General features: G+C 37.9%; 1 protein-coding gene and 1 long non-coding RNA gene across 6 annotated transcripts in view; both read left to right on the top strand.

The window, feature by feature from the left end:
- Nucleotides 1-27,714, top strand: part of ANKS1B (ankyrin repeat and sterile alpha motif domain containing 1B) — a 1,160,119-nt gene that overhangs the window by 18,219 nt on the left and 1,114,186 nt on the right. The window lies entirely within an intron of this gene.
- The window catches only part of LOC133247779 (uncharacterized), a 30,027-nt gene continuing 20,093 nt past the window's right edge, over nucleotides 17,781-27,714 (top strand). Inside the window, exons 1-2 of one of the 2 annotated variants that reach the window (XR_009736490.1) lie at nucleotides 17,781-22,142; nucleotides 22,651-22,760. This is a non-coding gene — a long non-coding RNA (uncharacterized LOC133247779). The remainder of the gene's footprint in view (nucleotides 22,143-22,650; nucleotides 22,761-27,714) is intronic. The other variant, XR_009736489.1, reaches the window with a different exon arrangement.

The following is a 27,714-nucleotide window of genomic DNA, read 5'->3' as shown; positions in this document are numbered from 1 at the left end:
TCCATGAGAAGCAATTCCTCATCTTTTCAAGATAGATTACAGCAATTCAGTCACATCTTCAGGCTCCACTTCCCTATCTAGTTCTGTTGCCATTTCTGCCACATCTGTAGTTACTTCCTTCCCTGGAGTCTTGAATCCTTCAGTAATCTATGAGGGTTGGAATTCAAATTCTTCCAAATTCCTATTCCAGTTGATATTTTGACTTCTTCCCACGAATCAAGAATGTTCTTAATGGCATCCAGAAGAGTGAATCCTTTCCAGAAGGTTTTTAGTTAACTTTGCCAGGGTCTATAGTTCTATCTGTCTATGGCAGCTATCAGTTCAGTTCAGTCGCTCAGTCGTGTCCGACTCCTTGCGACCCCATGAATTGCAGCATGCCAGGCCTCTCTGTCCATCACCAACTCCCAGAGTTCACTGAAACTCATGTCCTTCGAGTTGATGATGCCATCCAGCCATCTCATCCTCTGTCATCCCCTTCTCCTCCTGCCCCCAATCCCTCCTATAGCCTTACAAAATATATTTCTTAAATAATAAGACTTGAAAGTTGAAATTACTCCCTGATCTGTGGACTGCAGAATGGATGTTGTGTTAGTAAGTGTGAAAACTGTATTAATCTCATTGTATATCTCCATCAGAGTTCTTGGGTGACCAGGTGTTTTGTCATTGAGCAGTAATATTTGGAGAGGAATATTTTTCCTCAGCAGTAAGCCTGGGGCTTAAAATATTCAGTAAACTGTGTTGTAAACAGATGTGCTGTCATCCGGGCTTTATTGTTCCATTTAGAGAGCATAGACAGAGTAGATTTAGCATAATTCTTAAGGGCCTTAGGATTTTTAGAATGGTAAATGAGCATTGGCTTAATTTTATTTTTAATTATTTTTAAAATTGAAGTATAGTTGATTTACAATTGGCTTAAGTTTAAAGCCACCAGCTGCATTAGCTCCTAACAAGAGAGTCAGCCAGACCTTTGAAGCTTTGAAGTCAGACGTTGACTTCTTCTCTCTAGCTGTGAAAATCTAAGATGGCATTGTCTTCTAATGTAAGATTTTCCTACATTGAAAAATCTGTTGACTGGTGCACTGGGATGACCCTTGAGGGATGGGGGACACATGTACACCCATGGCTGACTCATGTGAATGTATGGCAAAGACCACTACAATATTGTATAGTAATTAGCCTCCAATTAAAATAATTAATTTACAAAAAAAAAATCTGTTGTGTAGTGTAGTCACTTTCATTAGTTATCTCAGTTAGATTTTCTGGGTAACTTGCTCCAACTTCTGCATTAGCACTTGCTGCTTCATCTTGCACTTTTATGTGATGAAGATGGCTTCTTTCCTTAAACCTCATGAACCAACTTCTGCTGGCTTCAGACTTTTCTTCTGCAGTTTTCTCACCTCTCTCTCAGCCTTTACTTGCTCTGGATTAGGCTTTGGTTTAAGCAAATGTTGTGGCTCATTTGATCTATCCAGATCACTAAAACTTTCTTATTAGGGATAAGACTGTTTTGCTTTCTTATTGTTTGTGTGTTCACTAGACTGGAACTTTAAATTTCCTTCAAGAATTTTTATTTGGCATTCACAACTTGGCTAGCTGTTTGGCTTTAGATTCCTAGCTTTCAGTCTGTCTCAGGTTTTGACATATCTAACCTCAGATCATGAGCTCCTTATTGCCAAATTCAGACTTAAATTGAAGAAAGTTGGGAAAACCACCAGACCATTCAGGTATGACCTAAATCAAATCCCTTATGATTATATAGTAGAAGTGAGAAATAGATTTAAGGGACAAGATCTGATAGAGTGCCTGATGAACTATGGACTGAGGTTCGTGACATTGTACAGGAGACAGGGATCAGGACCATCCCCATGGAAAAAGAAATGCAAAAAAGCAAAATGGCTGTCTGGGGAGGCCTTACAAATAGCTGTGAAAAGAAGAGAAGCGAAAAGCAAAGGAGAAAAGGAAAGATATAAACATCTGAATGCAGAGTTCCAAAGAATACCAAGAAGAGATAAGAAAGCCTTCCTCAGCGATCAGTGCAAAGAGGTAGAGGAAAACAACAGAATGGGGAAGGCTAGAGATCTCTTCAAGAAAATTAGAGATACCAAAGGAGCATTTCATGCAAAGATGGGCTTGATAAAGGACAGAAATGGTATGGACCTAACAGAAGCAGAATATATTAAGAAGAGATGGCAAGAATACACAGAAGAACTGTACAAAAAAGATCTTAATGACTAAGATAATCACGATGGTGTGATCACTCACCTAGAGCCAGACATCTTGGAATGTGAAGTCAAGTGGGCCTTAGAAAGCATCACTATGAACAAAGCTAGTGGAGGTGATGGAATTCCAGTTGAGCTGTTTCAAATCCTGAAAGATGATGCTGTGAAAGTGCTGCACTGAATATACCAGAACATTTGGAAAACTCAACAGTGGCCACAGGACTGGAAAAGGTCAGTTTTCATTCCAATCCCAAAGAAAGGCAATGCCAAAGAATGCTCAAACTACTGCACAATTGCACTCATCTCACATGCTAGTAAAGTAATGCTCAAAATTCTCCAAGCCAGGCTTCAGCAATATGTGAACTGTGAACTTCCAGATGTTGAAGCTGGTTTTAGAAAAGGCAGAGGAACCAGAGATCAAATTGCCAACATCCGCTGGATCATGGAAAAAGCAAGAGAGTTCCAGAAAAACATACATTTCTGCTTTATTGACTATGCCAAAGCCTTTGACTGTGTGGATCACAATAAACTGTGGACAGTTCTTCAAGAGATGGGAATACCAGACCACCTGACCTGCCTCTTGAGAAACCTATATGCAGGTTAGGAAGCAACAGTTAGAACTGGACATGGAGCAACAGACTGGTTCCAAATAGGAAAAGGAGTATGTCAAGTCATAGTACATCATGAGAAATGCTGGGCTGGATGAAGCACAGGCTGGAATCAAGATTGCTGGGAGAAATATCAATAACCTCAGATTTGCAGATGACACCACCCTTATGGCAGAAAGTGAAGAGGAACTAAAAAGCCTCTTGATGAAAGTGAAAGAGGGGAGTGAAAAAGTTGGCTTAAAGCTCAACATTCAGAGAACGAAGATCATGGCATCTGGTCCCATCACTTCATGGGAAATAGATGGGAAAACAATGGAAACAGTGTCAGAGTTTATATTGGGGGGCTCCAAAATCACTGCAGATGGTGACTGCAGCCATGAAATTAGAAGATGCTTACTCCTTGGAAGGAAAGCTATGACCAACCTAGATAGCATATTGAAAAGCAGAGACATTACTTTGCCAACAAAGGTTCGTCTAGTCAAGGCTATGGTTTTTCCAGTGGTCATGTATGGATATGAGAGTTGGACTGTGAAGAAAGGTGAGTGGCAAAGAATTGATGCTTTTGAACTGTGGTGTTGGAGAAGAGTTTTAAGAGTCCCTTGGACTGCAAGGAGATCCAACCAGTCCATTCTAAAGGAGATCAGCCCTGGGTGTCCTTTGGAAGGAATGGTGCTAAAGCTGAAACTACGGTACTTTGGCCACCTCATGTGAAGAGTTGACTCATTGGAAAAGACTCTGATGCTGGGAGGGATTGAGGGCAGGAGGAAAATGGGACAACAGAGGATGAGATGGCTGGATGGCATCACTAACTCGATGGATGTGAGTTTGAGTAAACTCTGGGAGTTGGTGATGGACAGGGAGGCCTGACATGCTGCAATTCATGGGGTCGCAAAGAGCCGGACATGACTCAGTGACTGAACTGGGCTGAACTGAAGCTTTTCACTAAACTTAATCATCGCCAGTCCAGGTTCGATGCAGGATACAGGAAGTTGGGGTGGTGCACTGAGATGACCCAGAGGGATGGTATGGGGAGGGATGTGGGAGGGGGGTTCAGGATGGGGAACACATGTACTCCTGTGGCGGATACATGGGTTGATGTATGGCAAAACCAATACAATATTGTAAAGTAAAAAAAATAAATAAAATAAAATAAAAAATAAAAAAATTAAAAAAAATGCTCCTTTGGAAAAAAATTAAAAAAAATAAAGTAAGAGATGTGTGACTCTTCATTTCACTTGAACACTTAGAGCCATTCTAGTGTTATTGGTTGGCCTAATTTCAAGATTGTTGTGTCTCAGAGAATAGGGAGACCCAAGGAGAGGGAGAGATGGGAATCGCCAGTCAGTGAAGCAGTCAGAACATACACAAGATTTATCTGTTGAGTTTGTTGCATGGTTCATGGCACCTCAAAACATTTTCAGTAGTAACTTCAGAATTCATTGATCACAGATCACCATAAGAAATATAATAATGTTTGAAATATTATAAGAATTATCGAATTGTGACACAAAGACATGAATTGAGCCAGTGCTGTTGGAAAAATGGCACTGATAGACTTGCTTGATACAGGGCTGTCACATGTCTTCAATTTGTAAAAATTCTAGTGTCTGCAAAGTGCAATAAAGTGAAGTACAATAGAACGACAGAGGTAATTAGAAGATAGATTTTGGGTGCTAGGTATGCTCATTGCTTTTGGAGTGTCTCCTGTCTCAGATTATCTCAGCAAAGGAGTAAGAAAAAATTCACATACAAAGATACACACATTTTCATCTATATATTTATCGTAATCAATGAGTTTACAATGATATGTCTAATTCTAGTCCAGCTCCACAGGCAGGATTCATTTTAGAGTCTCCCTTCCTGTGTTTATAACTTCCATTTTCAGATAGTGAAAACCTTGGCCTCGTGTTTCTTTAATATGTATACGTATTTGATAAACTCTCTGTATGTAACCAGTCCTCTTCTCTATTGTGATACCCTTCCAGTGTCATTGTCTTCCTTGCCCTGCATAGGCTCTGCCACCCATTTTAGACTGCCTTTTACACAGAAAGCCTCTTGTCCTTTTCAGGCTCTGACTCCTGCCAGTTGGCCTCTACAGAAAGATAACTTTTTTATTCTTCTTAGGGCTTAATCCCCCTGCACTGAGTGTGACCCTTGTATATGAATATAGTCTTCACTCTGGACTCTGACACCCTGCATCAGGATGTTTCCCTCTGCCATTGCCACAGGGACACCTTTTTCATCCTATTTGGTCTCTGACCCTCTCACATTATCCACTCCTCCTTGGGGATACCCTCCTTCAGCTTGCTTAAGCTCTGACACCCCACAGTCAGCTGTCCCCAATATGAACATGCTTCTCCCCTGGCTTGGGCTCTGTTGCTTCACTGTAGGCCACTGCAACTTCCCTCTTTCTTCTGATCTAGATGCCTACTTTTCTCTGCCTTACTTAATGGCTCTAGGGACTAAATTGTTCCAGAAGAGAAGGGAAATGATGAGGAAGAAAAAGAGGAGAGTGGAAGAGGAAGTGGAAGAGGAGAATAACATAATGCTCTTTTTAAAAAAATCAATGATGATGATACTATTAATGTTGTTGCTGCTGCTGCTGCTTCTACTACTACTACTGCTAATCTCTCCAAGTCAGCAGTGTCTGTAGCCTTGTGTTGGAAGAAAATCAGGCTGTGGGCATGTAAGAATTCTAGGTAACTTGAAGATTATGACTAAAGCTTGAGTACTGTGTTTCCTGGACACTATTTCTCCTTGCATTTTGGAGGATAGATGATGATAATTTGATCAGCTGGTCAGTGCTTTGCATTTTTTATGAGCTCTTCTTTCATGTGTATTGTTGTGGATATGTAGTAGGCGTCCAGATTGACTAGGAGACAGAAAATCTTTATGTATTTTTTGCTCTGTTTAGCTGAAAGTCTCTATCATAATTGTCAGCAAAGTGCATTCTCAGGAATTTCAGTAAGATGATGATAATGCAGAAAAAAAGAGTTATAAAAGCACTGAGATAGTAACTGTCATTTGCTGAGGGAGTTGAGTTTGCAGAATTTGATAGACATAAGGATTTCAGCAAGTAGGTTTTTCTTGTTATATGATATTTCTCATTATGATTTTTAAGATGTCACAAAATATTATGTTAGAAAATTGACCAAACATATTTAAAAATATGATAAATCTGTACAGTTCTTCTAAAAATGATTATTGATGCAAATGAACCAAGACAGTAGGTAATTAGTACTGGGAATCTCCCAGACTTTAAATATTACCAGGATTCCATAATTCCTTGAAACAAATCTAAGCAAAGAAACTTCCAGGAAGCTCTTTAATAAGCATTTGATATAGCTGAAAAATACTCTCTTTATTTGTTAAAAGTGGGAAGAGAGAGTTCGGAAAACTTCAGAAATAATTTACTGCAGTTATAGTCTGTACTTTAAAAGACCATTCAGCTTTTCATGCCAAATCCAAGAAAAACTAAGCAGCAGGCAGTGTTATCAATTACTGCCCTCCTTTTCTAGGTCTGGGAAAACAAGTTTAATGGAAAGATGATTAGAATTTTGGTTTTACTACCAAATAACAGAACCAAACAAGTCTGGATTTAAACAACATACTTAAAGTGGAAGATAATACACATTATAGCAATCTGAAGAGATCATCACTCCTACTCTTTTCTTATCTTTTCTTATCATCAGTACACCTCTAATACCATATTACCTTTTCATAGTATTTTGTATCTTGGATTTCTATTTTTATGGAATCTTTGGGCTTCCATAGAAATGGTTCTTGAACTTTGTGACATATGTTAGCAGAATGTGTGACTACACAGATTAGCTATCCAACTTCTTCCTGATTCCCTTCAGAATCCTTCCAAAACTTTTGAATCTGGGATTGAAATTATTTTGTCAGCAATGTAATCCATATATTGTTTCTCTGACAGAAAGTAGTTGAGGAAAAGACTATAAGATCCATATCTAATGTAACCTTCCTCAGAAGTCTTGCTTGCTTGCTCTTTACATGGAAATAGGAATTTATACAACTGTATGGAACTCTTAGAATCAAGAAGTTGAGCTGCCAGGAGCTGGAAAGACCAGGAGTCAAGGCAGCAAAGATCAGTGGGACAGGAGCATATAGTATATACTAGAGTCTGCTGGATCTCTTCGGGCTCAACCTCATGCTTGGGAGTGGGAGAAAGGGGACAAGATCTCAGAAAAAGGTTATGCAGAAAAAAATTTATTACCTTGACTATTTTGTGAACTTCTTGAGGGAATACATCCAAACCAGAAGTCTTTCTTCACTTTATCTTTCCCATTTGCTCTCTGTTATTTGTCCCTCACTTACGTAAAGAGCCAGAATACTGTGTGACACAATTGGGCTTGTTATCTTGTCTAAGATGACAGTGTTGGTAGTAGCAATGTTATAACTTCCAGGGAGTTTCTAATAGTAAAGGTTCTCAAAATGATCGTCTGTCATTCTCTTTTCCCTGGTTGTTAGCTGTGAACATTATCCTGGCTCCTAGTATTACATTTTAAAATATGTATCTTATTTTTTTAAACTTTTTATTTTGTATTGGAGTATAGCTGATTAACAATGTTGTGATAGTTTCAGGTGGATAAAAAAGGGACTCAGCCATACATATACATGTATCCATTCTCCCCCAAACTCCCCTCCCATCCAGGCTGTCACATGACATTGAGCAGAGTTCCCTGTGCTAAAATGTATTTAAGTCAGTGAGAAGTCCATTTAGAAAACCCTTGTGACTCTTAGTTGCCCATGGCCCCTGATCTGAATTGAGAACATTAATCTAGAGTTATAAGTTTACACAGATTTGAACAAAGTCCAGGCTTTTCCTCTCAGTTGTTAACATTTCTGTTTTTCCTTCCTCTTTTCTCTCTGCCTTGTTAATGGTTCAGCTGTTTTTTTCCAGCAAACTCTCAGCTGTGTCAGCTTTCTCTGGTAAACCCTGTAGTAAGGAAACTAGAAAATGCTCCATGACAAAGAAAGAATAGAAGGATTAAGAAACATAAGGAAAAGAAGGTTAAGAGAAAGAGACATAGTTTGACCATGGTTTCCCAAGGTAATTCATGTAGCTAATTCAGGTAGACACCTATGAGGCAGGTATCTGGCTTGGAAGTGTATAAGGGGACCTTAACCCTGGCTAGATGTCCATAGTCTGAAAGAAAAGGGTAAAGATTATCCCCAGGAATTCATGGGGCTCTACCTTTGGCTTTTAGAGCTTGTTACATGGACGGACTTATGCTTGTAATCTATGTCTTAGAAATGTTTCCAAATATCCATAAATGAGACTCTTAATAGAATTCTCTACAATTCCATATTTTATAACCACACATTTTGCCAATATTTCGAGTCTCCTGGTTTTTTGCAAACAAAGTGCTCATTTTGGCTATTTTCCAGATATGACAGTTGGTGGACATGCTTCAGTAGAGAAAAGGAAATTTTCTCTGCTTATCTGCTCTCTCCCGTCTGCCTGAGATAGTGTCAATTGTGACCTGATTTTGAAATAATTTATTAAGTAGAGGGTTGCACGGTGTTACTTAAAATTTTGGTGTGATGCTGACTTTTAGTTCTTTATAATAAGCTCTTGACTATATTCTCTGGGTGAGGCTTATTGCTGCTAGGATTTTAGAAATTTCTTCGCTCCTTCAGTGAATTTGGACTCTGTTCAGTGTCAAGTATGAGTAATATTTACTCAGGAAATTAAACATACTTGATTATTCAGAAGATGAAGCATGGTTTATTTTTTTTGCCAAGAAAACATTATTTTAGAGCTATATTAACTTTATAGGTAAGGAGAATGTCTTTATTAGAAGACTGCTTAAAAAAGTGATAAGTAAATTAATATAAAATACTTATCTTTGGTAAGAGTTTATTGTTTTCATTAATATGTTGATGTCTTTTTATGTTTTGTATGTTAAAATTTAATATATGTGGAACAGACAGTAATTTAAAGTTTTTAATTTATAATCTTTTTATTTGAAGTCTAGAGAGGCCTAAACAAATTACATTTCTTTTAAAAATCATGTACCTTGATTTTAAAAATTATTTCTCACAAATATCGATCATAAATCATAAATCTCTATTTTAGTCCTCTCTATTGTACTTCAGACATGTTGTTCCCAATGATGTTTTGAACATCTCCTCCTCAATAGAGGTATGAAACTCCAAAATTTCATTATCTTTACCCACAGTTCTGCTCTGCCACGTCTGGGTCCTTTTTGTCAGTGGAACCACCATGCACCATTTGTCTAAACTAGAAACCCTAGAGCCATCCTTGACCCTTTCTCTTTCTGCTTGCATCCATTTGTTATCACCACTTTCAGTGTCAGCCCTCCCTCCGCTTTCCTTCCTCTGCCATTAGAGGAATTGTTTTAAAACATGTTATTCTCTGACTTAGAAATCAATGATTCTCTGTTGCTTAAAGAATAAAGTCTAAACTCTCTGGCATATTGTTTGAGACTTTTTGTGATTTGGCTCCTTCCAACCTGCCTCATTTTCCACCAGTCCTCTGCAATAGAATCTTCCAATCATATCTGATTCCTGTACTTGGCGTTGTCAGCAGGCATCATGCACTTTCCATTGTTATTCTCCCTGGAATACCCATCTTTCCCTTTTGTGCTCAGCGAAGCCCTGTTCATCCTCCTAGACTCAATTCCAGCATAATCATCTCTTCTGGGAAGCTTTGCCTGATCTCTCTTTTATGCATCTGGGCACCTTGTACACATCTCTATTTTTAGCACTTAGAATACTGCATTGTAATTGTTGGTTTGCATATTTGCCTTCCCACTAGACCCTGAGCTGCTTCAGTCCTGAAACCTTGGCTTAGTTATCTTTTAAAGTGCTATATAAATATTGTTTTATTCCTAGAACCACAAGGCATTTAGAAAATTGTTGAATAAGTAAATGAGTGAATAGTTGTGGAACAGGGCATGATAATGACACATAGTTTAGACTTTATATCCTTATGGATTGTATCTTTGAGAGAAATTGTTGACTGAGAACATAGGTTTGGTTAGCAACCTCAGTGCAGAGAAAAACTAAATCACTTGCTGCTGCTGCTGCTAAGTCACTTCAGTCGTGTCTGACTCTGTGCGACCCCATAGACGGCAGCCCACCAGGCTCCCCCATCCCTGGGATTCTCCAGGCAAGAACACTGGAGTGGGTTGCCATTTCCTTCTCCAGTGCATGAAGGTGAAAAGTGAAAGTGAAGTCGCTCAGTCGTGTTCGACTCTTTGTGACCCCATGGACTGCAGCCCACCAGACTCCTCCGTCCATGGGATTTGTCAGGCAAGAGTACTGGAGTGGGGTGCCATTGCCTTCTCCAAAATCACTTGCTAGAGTACCTATTATTTTGTAGGCACTGTGCTGATTGGCATAAATGTGTTAGTTTATGGGACATTGAGACTCAGAAATTTAGTAACTAGACCAAGTAACTTGACTAAGTGAGAAACACAATTGGATTTGAAATCCATTACTGCTTGACTTAAAAGCCAGAAATATTCTTTACTCAATGCTGGAAAATTATCAGAGATGGTGGAGGGGGCACTTTACAATAAAAGCAAGCAGTTTTATTTTTAAGGGTGGAGACCAGTTTGGAACCTTAACTTCTACTTTTCACTATGAATTCCAGAGATATCTGAAGACATTTTAGGAGAGGCAGTGGCAAGTGTATACTCTTCATAACTTTGAATAAAGGAAAGAATGAATGACAAGTTGATAAAGAGGAACAATATAAAGAAGGTGAAGCCAAGAGGAAAGAGTTGTAAGATAGTGTGGTCAGTAAATTTATATTAAAAAATAGGCTTTTATTCATTGAGCACCTAGCATGTGCTAGTCATAGATTTATCATTTCCTTAATAGTTCTTACAGTAAACCTATGAGATATTATTATCCTCATTTTCATGTGTTTAGAGTCCCATATACACTTCTGCCTTAAAAGAAGTTAAACATCTTAGTCACAGTCACATAGACCCTGATGGTACTCAGGTTCAAACCCAGCTTTATATGACTCCATCTCATGAAGAACAGAGATAATCTCAGCCGTAGCATCAGATATTTCAAGGCAACTGAAATATGAATGGTCATCATGAGTTAACAAGGTGTTACAGAGGCTGAATCAGTCTAACTCTGGATCTGTTGTGCTATTTCAGTTGATAACTAGTATTTTATAGTTTTAGAGGTAGAAAGAATATAGTACAGTTATCTCTTTTCTTGGAAACTCTGCCTGTTGCTCTAAAATTCAGAGACTGTGCCAATCCAACATGACATTAAAACTGTTTAACAACCAATAATGCACAAAGACTGACCAATCAGATGGACAACTGGCTGTAAACATCTGGAGAGGCTGTATGGTGTACTCTAGTCCGGTATCAATCTAGTCTATGCACAGACTAATGGGCTCAATCTATTTTAGAAGTTTCATTATCTGCAAAGCTGAGAAGCAAAGATTTTTCAGCATGGATTATTACAGAATTCTTCTACCACCAGATTAATTTATTATATATGCTAAACCAATTAGCATTTATAGTGAGAATGACATTTAAGGAAAATGAAGATATGTAGTAGAATAATGAAGCTCTCATTTACATGATGTACCACCTTGCCTAAGACCCCCAAAGAGCTTTACTAGTTTGCTGTTTTGTTTCTTATTTATCCATCTGCTTGGTTATTTACTCATTCATTCATTCTATATACTTTTATTTGGGGACTGTTATTTCTGTCAATTCTGAGGAAGGAATTCTTTTTTTGATCTATAAAATAGGGATAATCTTATTGTAATCAGTCTAACTATGAATAATTTATTTACATATCTGTCTTATATATTAAGTTGAAAGCTATTGATCATGTCAACTCCAATCTTCTTTCTCCAAACACTGTTTCTTCACTATAATTTAAAATCATTCACATTTCCATGCACTTGCAAATACAAGGCTGCTTCTTGGTCTGTGTTCATCTTAGGTTACCTTTGGTCCTGGTTCCTTTTGGAATTCACACAAAAAGATGTAACATTTACATTTATTGTTGTTTAGTCATTCAGTTGTGTATGACTCTTTGCAACCCAATGGACTGCCCACACCAGGCTTCTCTGTCCTTAACCATCTCTCCAAGTTTCCTCAAACTCATGTCCATTGAGTTGATAATGCCATCCAACCATTTCATCCTCTGTCTCCCCCTTCTCCTTCTGCCTTAAATATTTCCTAGCATCAGTGTCTTTTCTGATGAGTCAGTTCTTCACATCAGCTCCAATGTTCTTGAGCTTCATCTTCAGCATTAGTCCTTCCAATGAATATTCAGGGTTGATTTCCTTTAGGATTGACTGGTTTGATCTCCTTGCTGTCCAAGAGACTGTCAAGAGTCTTCCCCAGAACCACAGTTTATAAGCATCAATTCTTCGGTTCTCAGCTTTGGCTTCTTTACGGTCCAGCTCTCACATCCATACGTGACTACTGGAAAAACCATGGCTTTGACTGTACAGACCTTTGTCAGCAAAGTGATGTTTCTGCTTTGAATATACTGTCTAGGTTTGTCATAGCTTTTATTCCAAGGAGAAAGTGTCTTAATACGGTCACTTATAATCACTGTTTCCCCTCACCCTTTCTTTAGTCAAAAGTAGCCACTTGATTCAACCAGGTAAAACATTTGTTCTCAACCAGGAGTGATTTTGTGCTCGGGGGGTGGGGGGGGCACTCAGCAATGTCTGAAGGCATTTTTTTGGCATCTAGTAGACATAGGCTAAGGATGCAGCAATCCCACAGTGCAAAGTTCAGCTGTGCCCCACCCCCAACAAAGACTTAAATGGCCCAAAATGTCAGTAATGCCAAGGTTGAGAAATCCAGTTGAAAAATACTTCACTCATATTCTAAGCCTTGTGGCAAATAGTTAACCATCAAGTGAAACCTGCCTTAGGCTCCAACTCACTCTGTCTTCTGTTCTTTGACCTACTATGTTCCCAGGCTCTTTGCCTTCACCATTGAGACTTTGCCCTTTTTCCCAACAATGCTGTAATATACTGGCTTGCAGGTCCTTAACTCCTTCCTGACGTTTGACACCTCAGACACTGTTGCCCCCATTTGGTTCCCAGACTTCTTGGCTTGTTTTTCACCATGGAAAATGGGGGAGACTTTAATTTCTTGTTTTCTGGACTTGGATCTCTACACAGTCTTCTTTCCAACCCATGCTGACCAATCTTAATCATCTGTTGCTTCCTGCCCCCCAGGGGGAACAATATGGTTTGACTCTGTACATCAGAGCAGCCTTTAAAAGGCCTTCCCCTGTCTAACTCTGGAGACCTGACATTTAATATCTTCTTTTTGTAGTCACCTTAGAGGCTGTTGCCTGTTTCTATAATAGCCATTTATGGGTTTTAAGAGCTCATTACATGATCATTGAAAAAAACATGAACCAAAAGCCTATAGCTTGGATTACAGAGAACATACATGTAGATGGACTGAGTTCCAAGTTATTAAAGTCATCAAAATATTTACTGAAGTACTGTGCTAGACATTGGAGGCCAGGAGGATAGAAAATTAGAAGATCAATCCAGCATACTTGAGATCTAACTAATAGGAATTCCATATATGAATCCATGTATCCAAGCTCTTTGGTTGTACTCTCTGATACTTGCTTTGTACTTGATTCTGTGACTTAATTTGGTCAATGAGGAGTAGAAAACTTGATATGGAAGCTTAAAATACATTTCTGCTTCCTGTCTAAAACCTCTGTGATTATCATGAGAACTGCCTGAGCTGCCCTGCTAGAGGATGAGGCTCATGGAACAGACCTAATCTTAGCAATGCCATTTTAATTCCGCTAATGGCCAGGCCACCACAAAATTTTTTGCCCAGCCAAGACCAGAAAGAACTGTCTAAACAAACCCAGCCAAGATCAGTGGCACTGCTTAGCTGACTGGTAGAATCCAGAACGATTATAAATGGTTATTATTTTAAGCCACTGAAATTTAGGATGCTTTGTTAGGCGTCATTATTGTGGCCATGGATAATGATACAAATAGAGAACAAAAATAAGGCCTGAAGGAAATTATCAAAGAAATATTACAAGAAAATTTCCTTGTACTGGAGGATTAAAGTCTCTAGTCTGAAAAGCACTCCCCCACCCGCCAAGTTTCTAGCATAATTAATGAGAAAAGACTATGAAGCTACATCATGCTAAAATTTAAGGACATCATGGATTAAAGTAAAATCCTGGAAGCTTTGTGGAGGATATATAAAGTAAAATGAAAACAGAAGGAAGTCACATAGAGAAGAATAGAAATCAGAATAACATCAGACTTTTAAGAGCAACAGTGGATTGTAAAAGACAAGGGTGCAAAGCTTTTAGAATTATGAGGGAAAATAATTTTCAGCTTTGTTTCTTTATTCAGCCGAACTATTGATTAGATATGAGGGTAGAATAAAGAAGTGCTGAGACATAGAAGGATTAAAGCTTTTATGTCTTATGTGTCCTTTCATAGAAAGCTTCTGAAGGTTTAGCTTGCATAAAACAAAGAAGGAAATCAATAAAGAAAAAGACACAGAATGAAGAAAACAAAGAATTCAATATAGGAGGGCAAAGAAAAGAGGTTCTATGAAAATAACTGTTCATTTGGCTTAGAGAGCAACTGGTCTAGATTGGAAAAAAGGATGGAGGACTGTGGAAGCTTTTGAGAGGAACAATGAAGTATTTGGTATGTTTGAACATTTGAAAAAAAAATTGACAGTTGACAAACGTGTTGGATTTGGAACAAAATAGTGATAGGTAAATGATGGAAGTGATAATTACTAACTTCAGAAAGACATTTTTATAAATATGAAAACAACTGGACTTCCCAGGTGGTGATAGTGATTAAGAAACCACCTGCCAATGCAGGATACACAAAGAGTTGGGCACGACTGAAGTGACTTAGCAGTATGGAAACAGTCACATTTCATCGTTAGGTTCAATAATGAAGAAAATCATAGTGATGTTTAGCCACTATGGAGAACAGTGTGGAGATTCCTTAAAAAACTGGAAATAGAACTGCCTTATGATTACTGTTTTAAATATGTATTTCTACTGTGATATGAATTAAAATGATAATCTTAGAAATTGATCAATTAAGAAATAGCTTTATACGCTTCATATTTAGATCAGAACAAACTGCTGAAAGAGTTGGAACAGTGGATTATAAGGTATGGGGCTAGAGCTAGAAAGTTAATGCTTTAGATTTTAATTGACTGTATGGTTTTTTGCTGTTGTAAGGTGAAAGCAGTCATTAATGATTCATGAATGACTGGACATGGCTGTGTTCCAATAGAATTTTATTTATAAAAACAGCGGGTGGGATAGGTATTGCCTGTGGGCCAGTTTGCCTATGAGGGTAAAGAGGGGTAGGACAGGGATAGTTTTCCCTTCCTAATTCAAGCTCATTTATTGAACTTCCCTGCCTTTTCCTCCCTTAAATGTGGAGTAAATATAGAGTAATTTTGCATATTGCCTCTCAAATCAGTCTCCTCTCTCCTTTTTAACTGCTGAGATCCTAGTTTAGACTTTTGACTGGATCAATGTCATAATCACTTAACCTCAATATTTGGCCCTGAAAATGTGTATCCAATTTAATATTTATTTGTAAAGAGTTTGTGCTGTAGATTATCTGAACCAAGTAACTAAGTAAATACATTCTGCAAATATTGACCCTATTTCTGTGCCTTAGCTGTTTCCCCTGGAATTGTTCTCCTTCCTTAACATCTTAGCTTTTCAAAATTGTTTGTATCTTTCCAGGTGCTACCTGAAACAGCTGCCTTCCTAAGAAACTTGTTTCTTGTTTCTCTCTACCCTGGAATTGTTCTCCTTCCTTAACATCTTAGCTTTTCAAAATTGTTTGTATCTTTCCAGGTGCTACCTGAAACAGCTGCCTTCCTAAGAAACTTGTTCCTCGTTTCTCTCTACCAGCCTCCAAACCTCCATCCAACTAGCCAACCAGAGATGATTTATCTGTCCTTTGGAGAGATTGAATTTTGGGGTCAGGTAGTGCTGAATTTAGTGGCTTCTCAGGTGGCACAAGTGGTGAAGAACCTACTTGCCGATGCAGGAGATGTAAGAGATGCTGGTTCAATCCCTGGGTTGGAAAGATCCCCTGGAGGGGGGCATGGCAACCCTCTCCAGCATTCTTGTCTGGAGAATCCCATGGACATAGGAGCCTGGCGGGCTACAGGCCATAGGGTTGCAGAGAGTCGGACACAACTGAAGTGACTTACCATGCAAGCACAGTCCTGAATTTGAATCTATACTCTACTGTATACTTGCTATATGACCTTGATAAATGTTTTTATCCTGTCTGAACCTTTGTTTTGCTATCTATGAATATTTCATATGGTTCTTTATATGGTTAAAATGTTTTAATATTGTTTTCTTCCCTTTTTTTCACTTTCCATACTTAATCATTCAACCTCACATTATAATCATTCCTGTGCTTCTCTTTTTGCAGCGTGAGCTCTGATTGTGCCTTCTTCTTTTTAAATATTCTGAAGTAGTACTCAGTAAGCATTGATTTAATTGAATTAGGAAATATTTCAGTGTTGATTAGCTGAAGAATACTGATTTTATGATAAAATTAGAGAAATTTTGTATTCTATAGTTTGTTCCCTGATCTTCTTTACATGGTCTATTTTTATTAGTTCACTTCTGTTTTCTCCCACATTGCAAAGGAGATGCAGCATTGGAGAAGTGAATACAGTGACTTGATTTTTCCTTTGATGGAGACTAAGCCATATGTTTGTATTGAGTCAGCTACTCCAGACTGCGAATTCTCAATCAGATGGTCAGTAGTGTTTAATTGAATTCCCAATATGTGTAAGGCTACACTGGGTGCTGTCACTCTAGGGAGGTGAGACCATCTGGAAGAACTTTTTTAAAGAGCCAGAATATGAGAATATGTCTCTTTGTATCTAAATTAAAACGGTACTAAGTTTGTCTAAGTAAATAGCTGGCATAAATGCTGTCTTTTGCCTCCCCCTCTCTTTTTATCATTCTTTCAGTCTCCAAGAAACCTCCTCCTTTTTTGCTATGGCTAGGATGGTATACTTTTTCCTTGATTTCTTTCCTTCCTTCGCCCCTCCTCCCCTCCCTCTTTCTTTCTTTCTCTGTCTCTTCCTTTCTCTTTTGTAATACTATATGATTCTGACTTTTTTATTTACTTAAAAAATAAAGAAGAAAAGAACATAAAGGTTGAAAGATTATTTAAGGTTAAATCATGGAAGAACTTGAAAATCAAACTGGGCAACTTTTATTAGGTTTGGAAATGAGTCACTAAAGTTTTTAAAGAGTGTGATGATATAACTAGGTCTGTAGTTTAGAAAGTATATATAAAATAATATATACAGTAAATTGCAAAAAAGGAGACAAAGTAATTAAGAGATCATTACAGGAGACCAAATCAAAGATGACAGAGACCTGAACTAGAATAAAAACAGTGATAATTAAAGTTAAAAAAATAATACCAATCACAGGGGTATTACACAGATAAAATCAATAAGAAAATCAGTCATCCATTAGATCAACACCACCTGCTATGTATCTACCAGATATTATTCTAGGAACTGGAAACAGGAAAAATAAGCATACTATGGTCCTGTCCTTTACAGAGCTGACAGTTTCTCTGAGCAGTTCCAGTAGGGAAAACTGAAGCTATGGTGAGTAAACAAAGGGAGAAGTCAAAGACTCTCATAAGCTTTGAATCTATATGACTAAGAGAATGGTAACATCATTCAGAGTTTAGCACAGACCAGAAGGTGGGCAGGGAAGAGTATATGGACAGCTTAAAAAATTTTTTTTTTAATTATAAAAGTATGGTAACACATTTAAAGGAAACTTGGAAAATACACAGTAAGGTTACATATAGTTCTACTATATGTTACAATTTTTAAGTAGATAAATAAGATTTTTAGTTAGAGTTTCAATATCAAACTCTCAAAAATTAATAGAATGAATGTACAGAGAAGTAAAGATGCCCTGGAGAAGGGAAAGTCTACCCACTCCAGTATTCTGGCCTGGAGAATTCCATGGACTAAGTCCATGGGGTCGCAAAGAGTTGGACATGACTGAGTGGCTTTCATTTTCACTCACTTTCAGGATATAGTAGACCTGAAAAGCACTGTGAACCAATTCAATATCATTAAGATTTATACAGTTTTCACACAACAGGATACAAATTCTATTCAAGTGTCCATGGACTGTAAACTAGGAGACACTGTAACATATCCAAAGGCATAAAAGAAGGTGCAAGCATCTCATGGTCTAAAGTTATTGAAATCCTACAGAGTCTGTTCTCTTATCACTGTGGAATTATGTTAGAAATCAATATCAAAAGATATTTGAAATACCCTCATATTTTCAAGTGCAATATGACATTTACCATGATAGATCTTCGACCTAGCTATCAAAAGCCTCAATCAAGTTAAACTGAAAAAGAGAGTGATTACAGAGAAGAAAGCATTTAAATAATATGGACAGTTTTTGATATATTGGCTTTGAGAGAACATACAAGTGAAAATATTCAGCTAGCAGTTACAAATTAATGACTGGAAAACAGAACAGAGGTAAGGACTTGTGATTTGGGAAACATCTAGCATATTATGACAGGTGAGGTTGAGAGCTAGAAAAGATAAGGAAGTATGGTATAGGTAGAACCTTGGAGACTGTCTGCATTTGAAGAGATCAGGGAAGGTAAAGGAGAGTTCAGTAAAACAAAAAACAAACAAAAAAACCAAAAAAGACAGAACAAAGCAATCAGAGAAGCAGAAGTATCATCAAGACAAAGAGAAGTGTTTCCAAAGGCATGAACCTTCAGCAGCACTAGATGAAGCAAAGAAATCGTGGGAAAATAGGACTGAGGAAGAAGGGCACTAAATTTGGGAACAAAAGAAATATACCTGGGACATTTGAGAGAATGGCTGAGTGATAAGAGAAAATTCAGTTTACAAGGAGCTGAAGTATCAGTGAGTGAAGAAGCAGTGAAGATAGGTAGAGCATACTACTTTCTTGAAGTCTGACAGTGAAGAAAAAAAAATAATGCGCCAGTAAGTTGAGGAGTATAGAAACAGAGAATGATTTTTTTTAGGGTAAGAAAGACTACATGACTTACATTTTGTAGTGGGGTGGAAAGAATTAAGTGAACAAAAATTAGTAGCAACATTTTTTTTTTTTTTGACAGGAAAGAGCCAGAGAGAAGGAGGAAAAGGAGCTAGTAAAGAGACAAAGATGCATAAAATATTCTTTAAATAAATATTTATGAAGTGCCAATCATGGACCTTTGTTAAGTCTACTAATCTTCCAGAGGAAATGAAATAATATAATAGACATGGTAGAAAGCCTCCTCAACATCCTTCCATTCTACTCCTCCCCTGTTTCTGTCATGAAGGTTGACCAAAATGGCTTACTCACATGCTGGTAGCAGGTATTGTCAGGTGGGTGTAAGGCTGATCTGTTGATTGGAGTGCTTATATGGGTCTCTCTAATATGGCAATGTCAAGGTACTTGGATTTCTTATGTGGCTTTAAAGTGAGTGTTTCAAGAGAACCAGATAAAGCTGTATGGCCTTTTCTGACCTAGCCTCAGAAATCACACTGTCAGCTCTGTTGCATTCTCATTGTTACAAGCAACTTAGCAAGGCTGACTGATTCAAAGGAAGGACACATAGATCCTACATCTCAATGGGAAGAGTGTCAAAGGATTTGCAGACTGTTTTAAACCCTCCAGTTACCATAATCATATTATATACATTTGTTGAATGGTTTTAATGTATCAGGTATTTTGATGAACACTTTATATGAATTACCTTATATACTCCTTACCATGACTTTATGAATTTTTTGCTACTTTATAACCATTCTGTAGATAAAGAAGGGAAACCTTGGAGAGGTTATATAACTTGCCATGGTCACACAGCTAGTAAATGATGGTCTAGACTTATACTCAGTTCTCTTTGATCCAAGAGTCTGTAGACTTAATCATCACTAAGCTAGCAATTTATCATAAGAGAACAGAATTGTGTTTTAGATACTTCATTCCTGGAAGCAGGGAGATTAGTTGGAAGCTATTATTACTATCAGCTGCTTGTTTTATCTGTCATCACAGAAGGTAATCAATGGAAGGAGTGAAAAAGTAGGAGAGGGGAGGGTATGTGTTGTTAAATATTGACAGGAAAAAAATGTAACATTTTTAGGTTAGAATTTCTATGATTCCAATGATTTTCAGTAACCATTTGTTATTGGTTCAAATTATTGACCATCTTCACTCTTCATCATCTGTCATCTACCATAAAGTCTTAGTTTATTCATTCAGAGCGTGTCACAAGTCCTTTGGTCTGAGCTAGATATGCTTTTGGTATTTTAAAGACAGAATAAAAAATATTAGTCTTTCTTCTCTTCTCTACCAAAGGCATACTTTTTAGCTTCTTATTAGACTGAGAAAGATTTGAGGTGTGGGTTCTCTGAGTTTTCATATCAGGGGTTGGCAAACTATGGGTTGTGGTCCAAGCCTGTAGTTTGCTTTTTGTAAATAACATTTTAGTGGAACATAGCCATACCCATTCATTTACATATTTTCTATTGCTGCTTTTACGCCATCAAGTTGGATAGCTTTTGCAGAGACTGTATGGCGTGCAAAACCTAAAATATTTACTATCTGGCATCTTATAGGAAAAGTTTGTAAACCTCTTATAGAAAAGTTTGTCAAGTTTTGTGTAATACAGGGCCTATTTAAGACATTCTGTTGCATATGTGAGATGCTTAGTGCAGGTCAGGGTGTAGGGTTAGGGCAGACTGGCCAGTCATATTATTGTATGTCTTAGTAGGAGAGATCAATGACTAAGTCAATTATTGGTGCATATTACAGGTCTGAAAAAAGCAGTGATCCAGAGGCCTCTTGAATGAATTCTAGCAAATAGGATAGAATAACCATTTTAGGACAAAGCTACTCTGTTTTGTACTGTGGGCTAGATGCTCATGAATTTGGTTCATCAGATACTATTCATAACTAGAAGTAGCAGGTGAGAGACCAGTATGTGACTCTTGTCCCTAACTGAGGCAAGAATAGAGATCTGTTGTTGTTCAGTCATTCAGTTGTGTCCAGGTCTTTGTGACCATGGACTGCAGCACACCAAGCTTTCTTGTCCTTCTCCATCTTCTGGAGCTTGCTCAAACTCATGTCCGTTGAGTCAGTTATGCCATCCAACCATCTCGTCCTCTGTCGTTCCCTTCTTCTGCCTTCAGTCTTTCCCAGCATCAAGGTCTTTTCTAATGAGTCCCCTCTCCACATCAGGTAGCTGAAGTATTGGAGCTTCAGCTTCATCATAGTCCTTCCAATGAATATTCAGAATTGATTTCCTTTAGGATTGACTGGTTTGATCTCCTTGCGGCCCAAGGGACTCTCAAGAGTTCTTCTCCAACACCACATTTCAAAAGTATCAATTCTTCAGCGTTCAGCCCTCTGTTACGGTTCAGCTCTCACATCCACACATGACTACTGGAAAAACCATAGCTTTGACTATATGGACCTTCGTTGGTAAAGTAATGTGTCTGCTTTTTAATATTTTGTCTAGGTTTGTCATAGCTTTTCTTCCAAGGAGCAAGTGTCTTTTAATTTCATGGCTACAGTTACCATCTGCAGTGATTTTTGAGCCTGAGAAAATAAAGCCTCTCACTGTTGTCAGAGATCTGTAGGTTATTCTCAATTTACCCTTCTTTTTTTTTTTTTTTCTATTTTTTCCAAAAGCCTTATAATATTTTTGTTTTGTTTTGGGCTTCTGTAGGCAATGGCACCCCACTCCAGTACTCTTGTCTGGAAAATCCCATGGATGGAGGAGCCTGGTAGGCTGTAGTCCATGGGGTTGCTAAGAGTCGGACACGACTGAGCGACTTCCCTTTCACTTTTCACTTTCATGCATTGGAGAAGGAAATGGCAACCCACTCCAGTACTCTTGCCTGGAGAATCCCAGGGACGGGGGAGCCTGGTGGGTTTCCGTCTATGGGGTCGCACAGAGTCGGACACGACTGAAGCGACTTAGCTTAGCTTAGCTTATGCTGATTTTAAACATTATTACATTTAGTGCCCCTTTGTATCCAGGAGATTTTTTGGTTTACATTATTGTGCATTTCATTTATTCTCACGCCCTATTTAGGACATTGTTGTTTCAGCCATAGGACTGACCCAGATGTTCAGAAACGGCATCCAGAGAGAGATACCTCCAGGCACTGTTGGCACATAATCGAGTTATGGTTATGCTTTGTACACTTATCCTTGGGCATGTTCTCAGGATTTATTTAGAGTAAGTATATATTCTTTCCAGTGATTTTGCTTTTATTTCCTTAGTTTTGGAAATGTGATTATGCATTTACTAATATTACAGGAATGATTTTCTCACACAGCCGTGAATATTTTATCTACCTAAATTGTCAATGAAAGTACTTTTCAACTGTTAATGATTTACAAAAAGCCTTTTTTATTGTGTGTAATTAGAGGAAATTAAAACAACTCTCTTAATATGCAATAAGAGTTAATTTAATTAGTTGCCCATTTGGAAATAGGTTATTGATTCACTTTTCCTGTACACAGAAAAATTAAATAAAATAACATAGTGTATCTTCTTTTACAAAGGAGAAAACTACATTACTCTAGGCATATATTTTGTCCCACATTTTGTGTTTTACAAGTAACTAAATGAATTTACTCTTTAAAAAGTGAGCATTAAATAAATACAGTGACAGGCGAGTACTTTGTATCTTTCTCACTGTTGAATAATAAAAAATAAATCTTTTTAATTGCTTTTTTTTTAGTTACATTTATGCTCCTGAAAAAAAATTGTGCTAATATATCCTTTCAATTTCTTGTGAAAATATTTGTGCTACAATGAACCTGTGATGATGGAATTTCTGAGAGAATGATGGTAAGAACCTTCAGATGGTATGTAGGCTTACTCTAATTTGTTTATGATGAATAGATGTCCTCAAACAGGGGCTGTGTGTGCTTAGTCATTCAGTCATGTATGACTCTTTACAACCCTATGGACTGTAGTTCACCAGGCTCCTCTGTCCATGGGGATTCTCCAGGCAAGAATACTGGAGTGGGTTGCCATGCCCTTCTCCAGGGGATCTTCCCAACCCAGGAATCGAACCCAGGTCTCCCACATTGCAGGCAGATTCTTTACCGTTTGAGCTACCAGGGAAGCCCAAATCAGGGGCTAATTGTCATTTAAAAGAAGATTATTAAAAAAAGGGTGTGTGTGTATATATATATATATATATATATATATATATGAGGTGACAGATGTGTTAATTAAACTTGATGGTGAGAATCATTTTACAGTGTTTATGTGTGTCAAATCATCATGCTGTATACTTTAAATATTATAATTTTGTCAGTTATACCTCATACTTAGTACTTAATAAGCCTGGTGGCTTGTTCTGATAATTTAGTCAGGAAATGGAAACTGCTTGCTCTCTGAGAATGTACATAGTAAGAATATGCAGCTGATCTTTGGTTTTTGATCTGTTGAATCAAGTTACTGGCCGTTTTGGCAATATTGGCAACAAATTGGAGTTTGAATCTTACAAAGAGTATAAGTGTGTGACTGATTCTGGTGTATAAGCTAGGGGTTTCATATTGCCAGTGGTGATCTGATGTTTAGAATGCTTGCATTTACCTCTTATGATATGTGGACAACTCAACTCATGTAAGAAGGAAGATATATATGGTTGTCTGTTGCTCGGTAATAATATTACCGTAAACTTCCCTGGTGGCTTAGTGGTAAAGAATCTGCCTGCTGTGCAGGAGATGCGAGTTTGATCCCTGGGTCGGGAAGATCCCCTGGAGAAGGAAGTGGCAACCAACTCCAGTATTCTTGCCTGGAGAATCCCATGGACAGAGAAGCTTGGCAGGTACAGTCCATGAGGGTGCAAGAGTCGGATATGACTTAGTGACTAAACCACCACTAAGCCACCACCACCATATGTAGGTAAACAACAAGGACCTACTATATAGCGTAGGGAACTATATATATCCAATGTCTTGTAATGACCTATAATGGAAAAGACTTTGAAAAACAATGTATATATAAAGCTGAATCACTTTGCCATACACATGGATTTAATACAACTTTGTATATTAGTCATACTTCAATTTAAAAAAATGTTAAAAAAAAAAGAGTGCCACAGTCTTACAAATCATAATCACATACAGGTAATCACTTACCTCCTATCACCTTTGCCAAATTGTTTGAATTAGATACAAGTCCCTGCTCATACTCAAGGGCAGGATTACTAAGAGTTAGGGATCATGGAGTGTCTGCTATAAAAGGGAAAAGAAAACTGGATTATCTTGCCCTCAGGATTTTCTTTTGACCTATTATAAATAACCTGAAGGCAGGATTCATGGTTGATTCATTCTGAATCTTTTGGTCTTCCCCATCACCTACCTACTAGATAGTGTTTTATATTTAGTCGGGACTTGGTTGGTACTTGTAGGCTTAATTAATTATTATCCTATAAAGCTGCTATCAAAGAAAGTGGATTCCCTTGTACTTGGCTTGACAGTCTGACTCTTTGAAAGTTGAAAGCCATTGTTTATGAACTGAGACTGTTAAAATTTTAATTATTTCTAGCAAAGTCTATTTTGTCATCTCTTCCATTAAACAGTAATTTTAAATAAATCCCTCCTTCTCAGAAAACAGCTATACTAGTGCTGTATTTAAAGCTGAATACAGATTACCTTGTTAACTCAATATAGCAATGGTAATAGTTGTCTGAAAAAGATCTTGAATCTTATGCCACATTGTTATGAGAGACTAACAGCTATATAAGGTGTTCCTTCTTTTCATAGTGTTTTGTTTCTTTGTCTGTCAACATAATGTTTTCTTTCCAGATCAGCAGGCAAAACTAGCAAGTGCTTTTTATTTTTGTCTGTGAGAAAAATTATGAGCTGCCAGATCAAAGGAAAAGCATTTCTAACTCTGAGACTTGTGCTTCTAAAGAATCATATTCAGCATTGTAGAAATATTAATTATGTGTATACTTAATATCCATATGGCCCTAGGCAGACATTTTGCAAAGCCGTGTCATTTGCAGTTCTTTTTCCTTGAATAGATAAGGTGGAAGCTAGATAACTATAGAATGCCAACAAACAGTTTTATAGCATGAACTAACACACAAGGTCAGAAAAATAAAGTCCAACGATGAGGGGGAAATATGCAACAAAGATTTTGGGTCTTTGTGGAATGAGGGAAGACCTTAGTAAGTCAATATGAATCTAATAGTAACAGAGAAACTAGGCAGGAGTACAATATATGATAATCAGAGGGAGGGATGGTTCATGTTGAATGTGAAAGAGAGGCAAATATTCCCACTTGTTAAATACAACCACATAGTAAACGGTACCATGAATAACCAAAGAAGACACAGTTACCAAATGTGGTGAGGTCCTCAGATGCAGCCGTAATTATGCATATATGTTAGGAGAGAAAACTATTTAGATGAATTTTGGTATAGTTCTGAAGAGATTTTATTTTTATCTTTTGTTACCATCTGTGCTAGGCAGAGTCTAAGATGACCTCCAAGATTCTTATTCTCTGGTGTGCTTGTTTGGTATGGTCCTCTTTAGTGGCTCCTCTATAATCCTTTTCATTTGAATTTGGGCAGAACTTGTGAATATGTTGAGTCATCACACCTGTGATTAGGTTACAACTCAGTCCACTTTAATAAAAAACCTGGCCTGATCCAATAAGGTGAGCTTTTAAAAGGATTTTTCCTGCAGTTCAAGAAATTCAATACTTGGTAGCATTAGAGGGCCTACTGAGGGGACCATGTGGTGAGGAATTGGGAGTGACATCAAGGGGCTGAGTGTGGCTTCTGGCTGACAACCAGCAAGAGAATGGAGGTCAGTCTTAACAATGGCAAGGAACTGAGTTCTGAAACAACCAGTGATCTTGGAGGAGGATCCCACACTCTAGATGAAACCATAGCCCTGATAGACACTGATTTCAGCCTAGTGAGATCCTGACCAGAGGACCCGGCTAACCCAGACTCCTTACCACAGGAACTGTGAGATGATAGATCTGTGTTGATTTAAGCTGCTAACCATGGAGTAATTTTTATTTAGTCATAGAAAAGAGTATGGCACCTTATATATAGGGTACATATCTACGTTAACACTTTTCTAAACATGCTCCATCTCTTTCCAGCTTTGTTTCTATACTCAGGTATTCTCTTCCTTGGAATGATTTCTGTTATAAAACTGTTCTAGCCTTCATTTATGGCCCATCTCATGTGCCATCGCCTTGTTTACAGTTTTTCTATCTGTGTAGATGAAAGCCATCTCTTTGTCCCCTGAATCTGTAGTGTTCTTTGTATCTTTGTCATGTCACTTACATATTTTAATTGTATAAGAATTATTTGTATTCATGGTTTATGCTTTTTGTTTTAAATTTGTTTTTTGATTTGAATAGGAAATACATATTTTCAAATATTCCAAATATTTGAAAAGAATATTTCAAAATATTCTTTTGAAAGAATGTATGATGAAAAGTGTTTTTAGTCCAGTTCACTAGTCCCCTAGTCCTTTGGTTCAGAGGTAACCTTTCTTTTCAGTTTTTGATGTATCTTTCTGTAGAGTTTCTATACATCAGTTCAGTTCAGTTCAGTCTCTCAGTTGTGTTCGACTCTTTGCGACCCCATGGACCGCAGCACACCAGGCCTCCCTGTCCATCACCAACTTCCAGAGTTTACCCAAACTCATGTCCATTGAGTCAGTGATGCCATCCAACCATCTCATCTTCTGTTGTTCCCTTCTCCTCCCATCTTCAGTCTTTTCCAACATTAGGGTCTTTTCAAATGAGTGAGCTCTTTGCATCAGGTGACCAAAGTATTGGAGTTTCAGCTTCAACATCACTTGTTCCAATGAACACCCAGGACTGATCTCCTTTAGGATGGACTGGTTGGATCTCCTTGTAGTCCAAGGGACTCTGAAGAGTCTTCTCCAACACCACAGTTCAAAAGCATCAATTCTTCTGTGCTCAGGTTTCTTTATAGTCCAACTCTTACATCCATACATGACTACTGGAAAAACCATAGCCTTGGCTAGATGGACCTTTGTTGACAAAGTAATGTCTCTGCTTTTTAATATGCTGTCTAGGTTGGTCATAGTTTTCCTTCCAAGGAGTAAGCATCTTTTAATTTCATGGCTGCAGTCAACCATCTGCAGTGATTTTGAGCCCCAAAAAATAAAGTCAGCCACTGTTTCCCCATCTATTTGCCATGAAGTGATGGGACCAGATGCCATGATCTTCGTTTTCTGAATGTTGAGCTTTAAGCCAACTTTTCCACTCTCCTCTTTCACTTTCATCAAGAGGCTCTTTAGTTCTTCTTCACTTTCTGCCTTAAGGGTGGTGTCATCTGCATATCTGAGGTTATTGATATTTCTCCCGGCAATCTTGATTCCAGCTTGTGCTTCATTCAGGCCAGCATTTCTCATGATGTACTCTGCATATAAGTTAAATAAGCAGGGTGACAGTATACAGCCTTGATGTACTCCTTTTCCTATTTGGAGACAATCTGTTGTTCCGTTTCCAGTTCTAACTGTCGCTTCCTGACCTGCATACAGATTTCTCAAGAGGCAGGTCAGGTGGTCTAGTATTCCCATTTCTTTAAGAATTTTCCACAGTTTGTTGTGACCTATAGAGTCAAAGGCTTTGGCATAGTCAATAAAGCAGAAATGTATGTTTTTCTGGAACTTTTTTGCTTTTTTGATGATCCAGTGGATATTGGCAGTTTGATTTCTCGTTCCTCTGCCTTTACTAAATCCAGCTTGAACATCTGGAAGTTCATGGTTTACGTATTGCTGAAGCCTGT

The sequence above is a fragment of the Bos javanicus genome, chromosome 5, assembly GCF_032452875.1.
Source record: "Bos javanicus breed banteng chromosome 5, ARS-OSU_banteng_1.0, whole genome shotgun sequence".
Lineage (NCBI taxonomy): Eukaryota > Metazoa > Chordata > Mammalia > Artiodactyla > Bovidae > Bos > Bos javanicus.
This window is presented reverse-complemented; position numbering and strand designations above follow the sequence as displayed.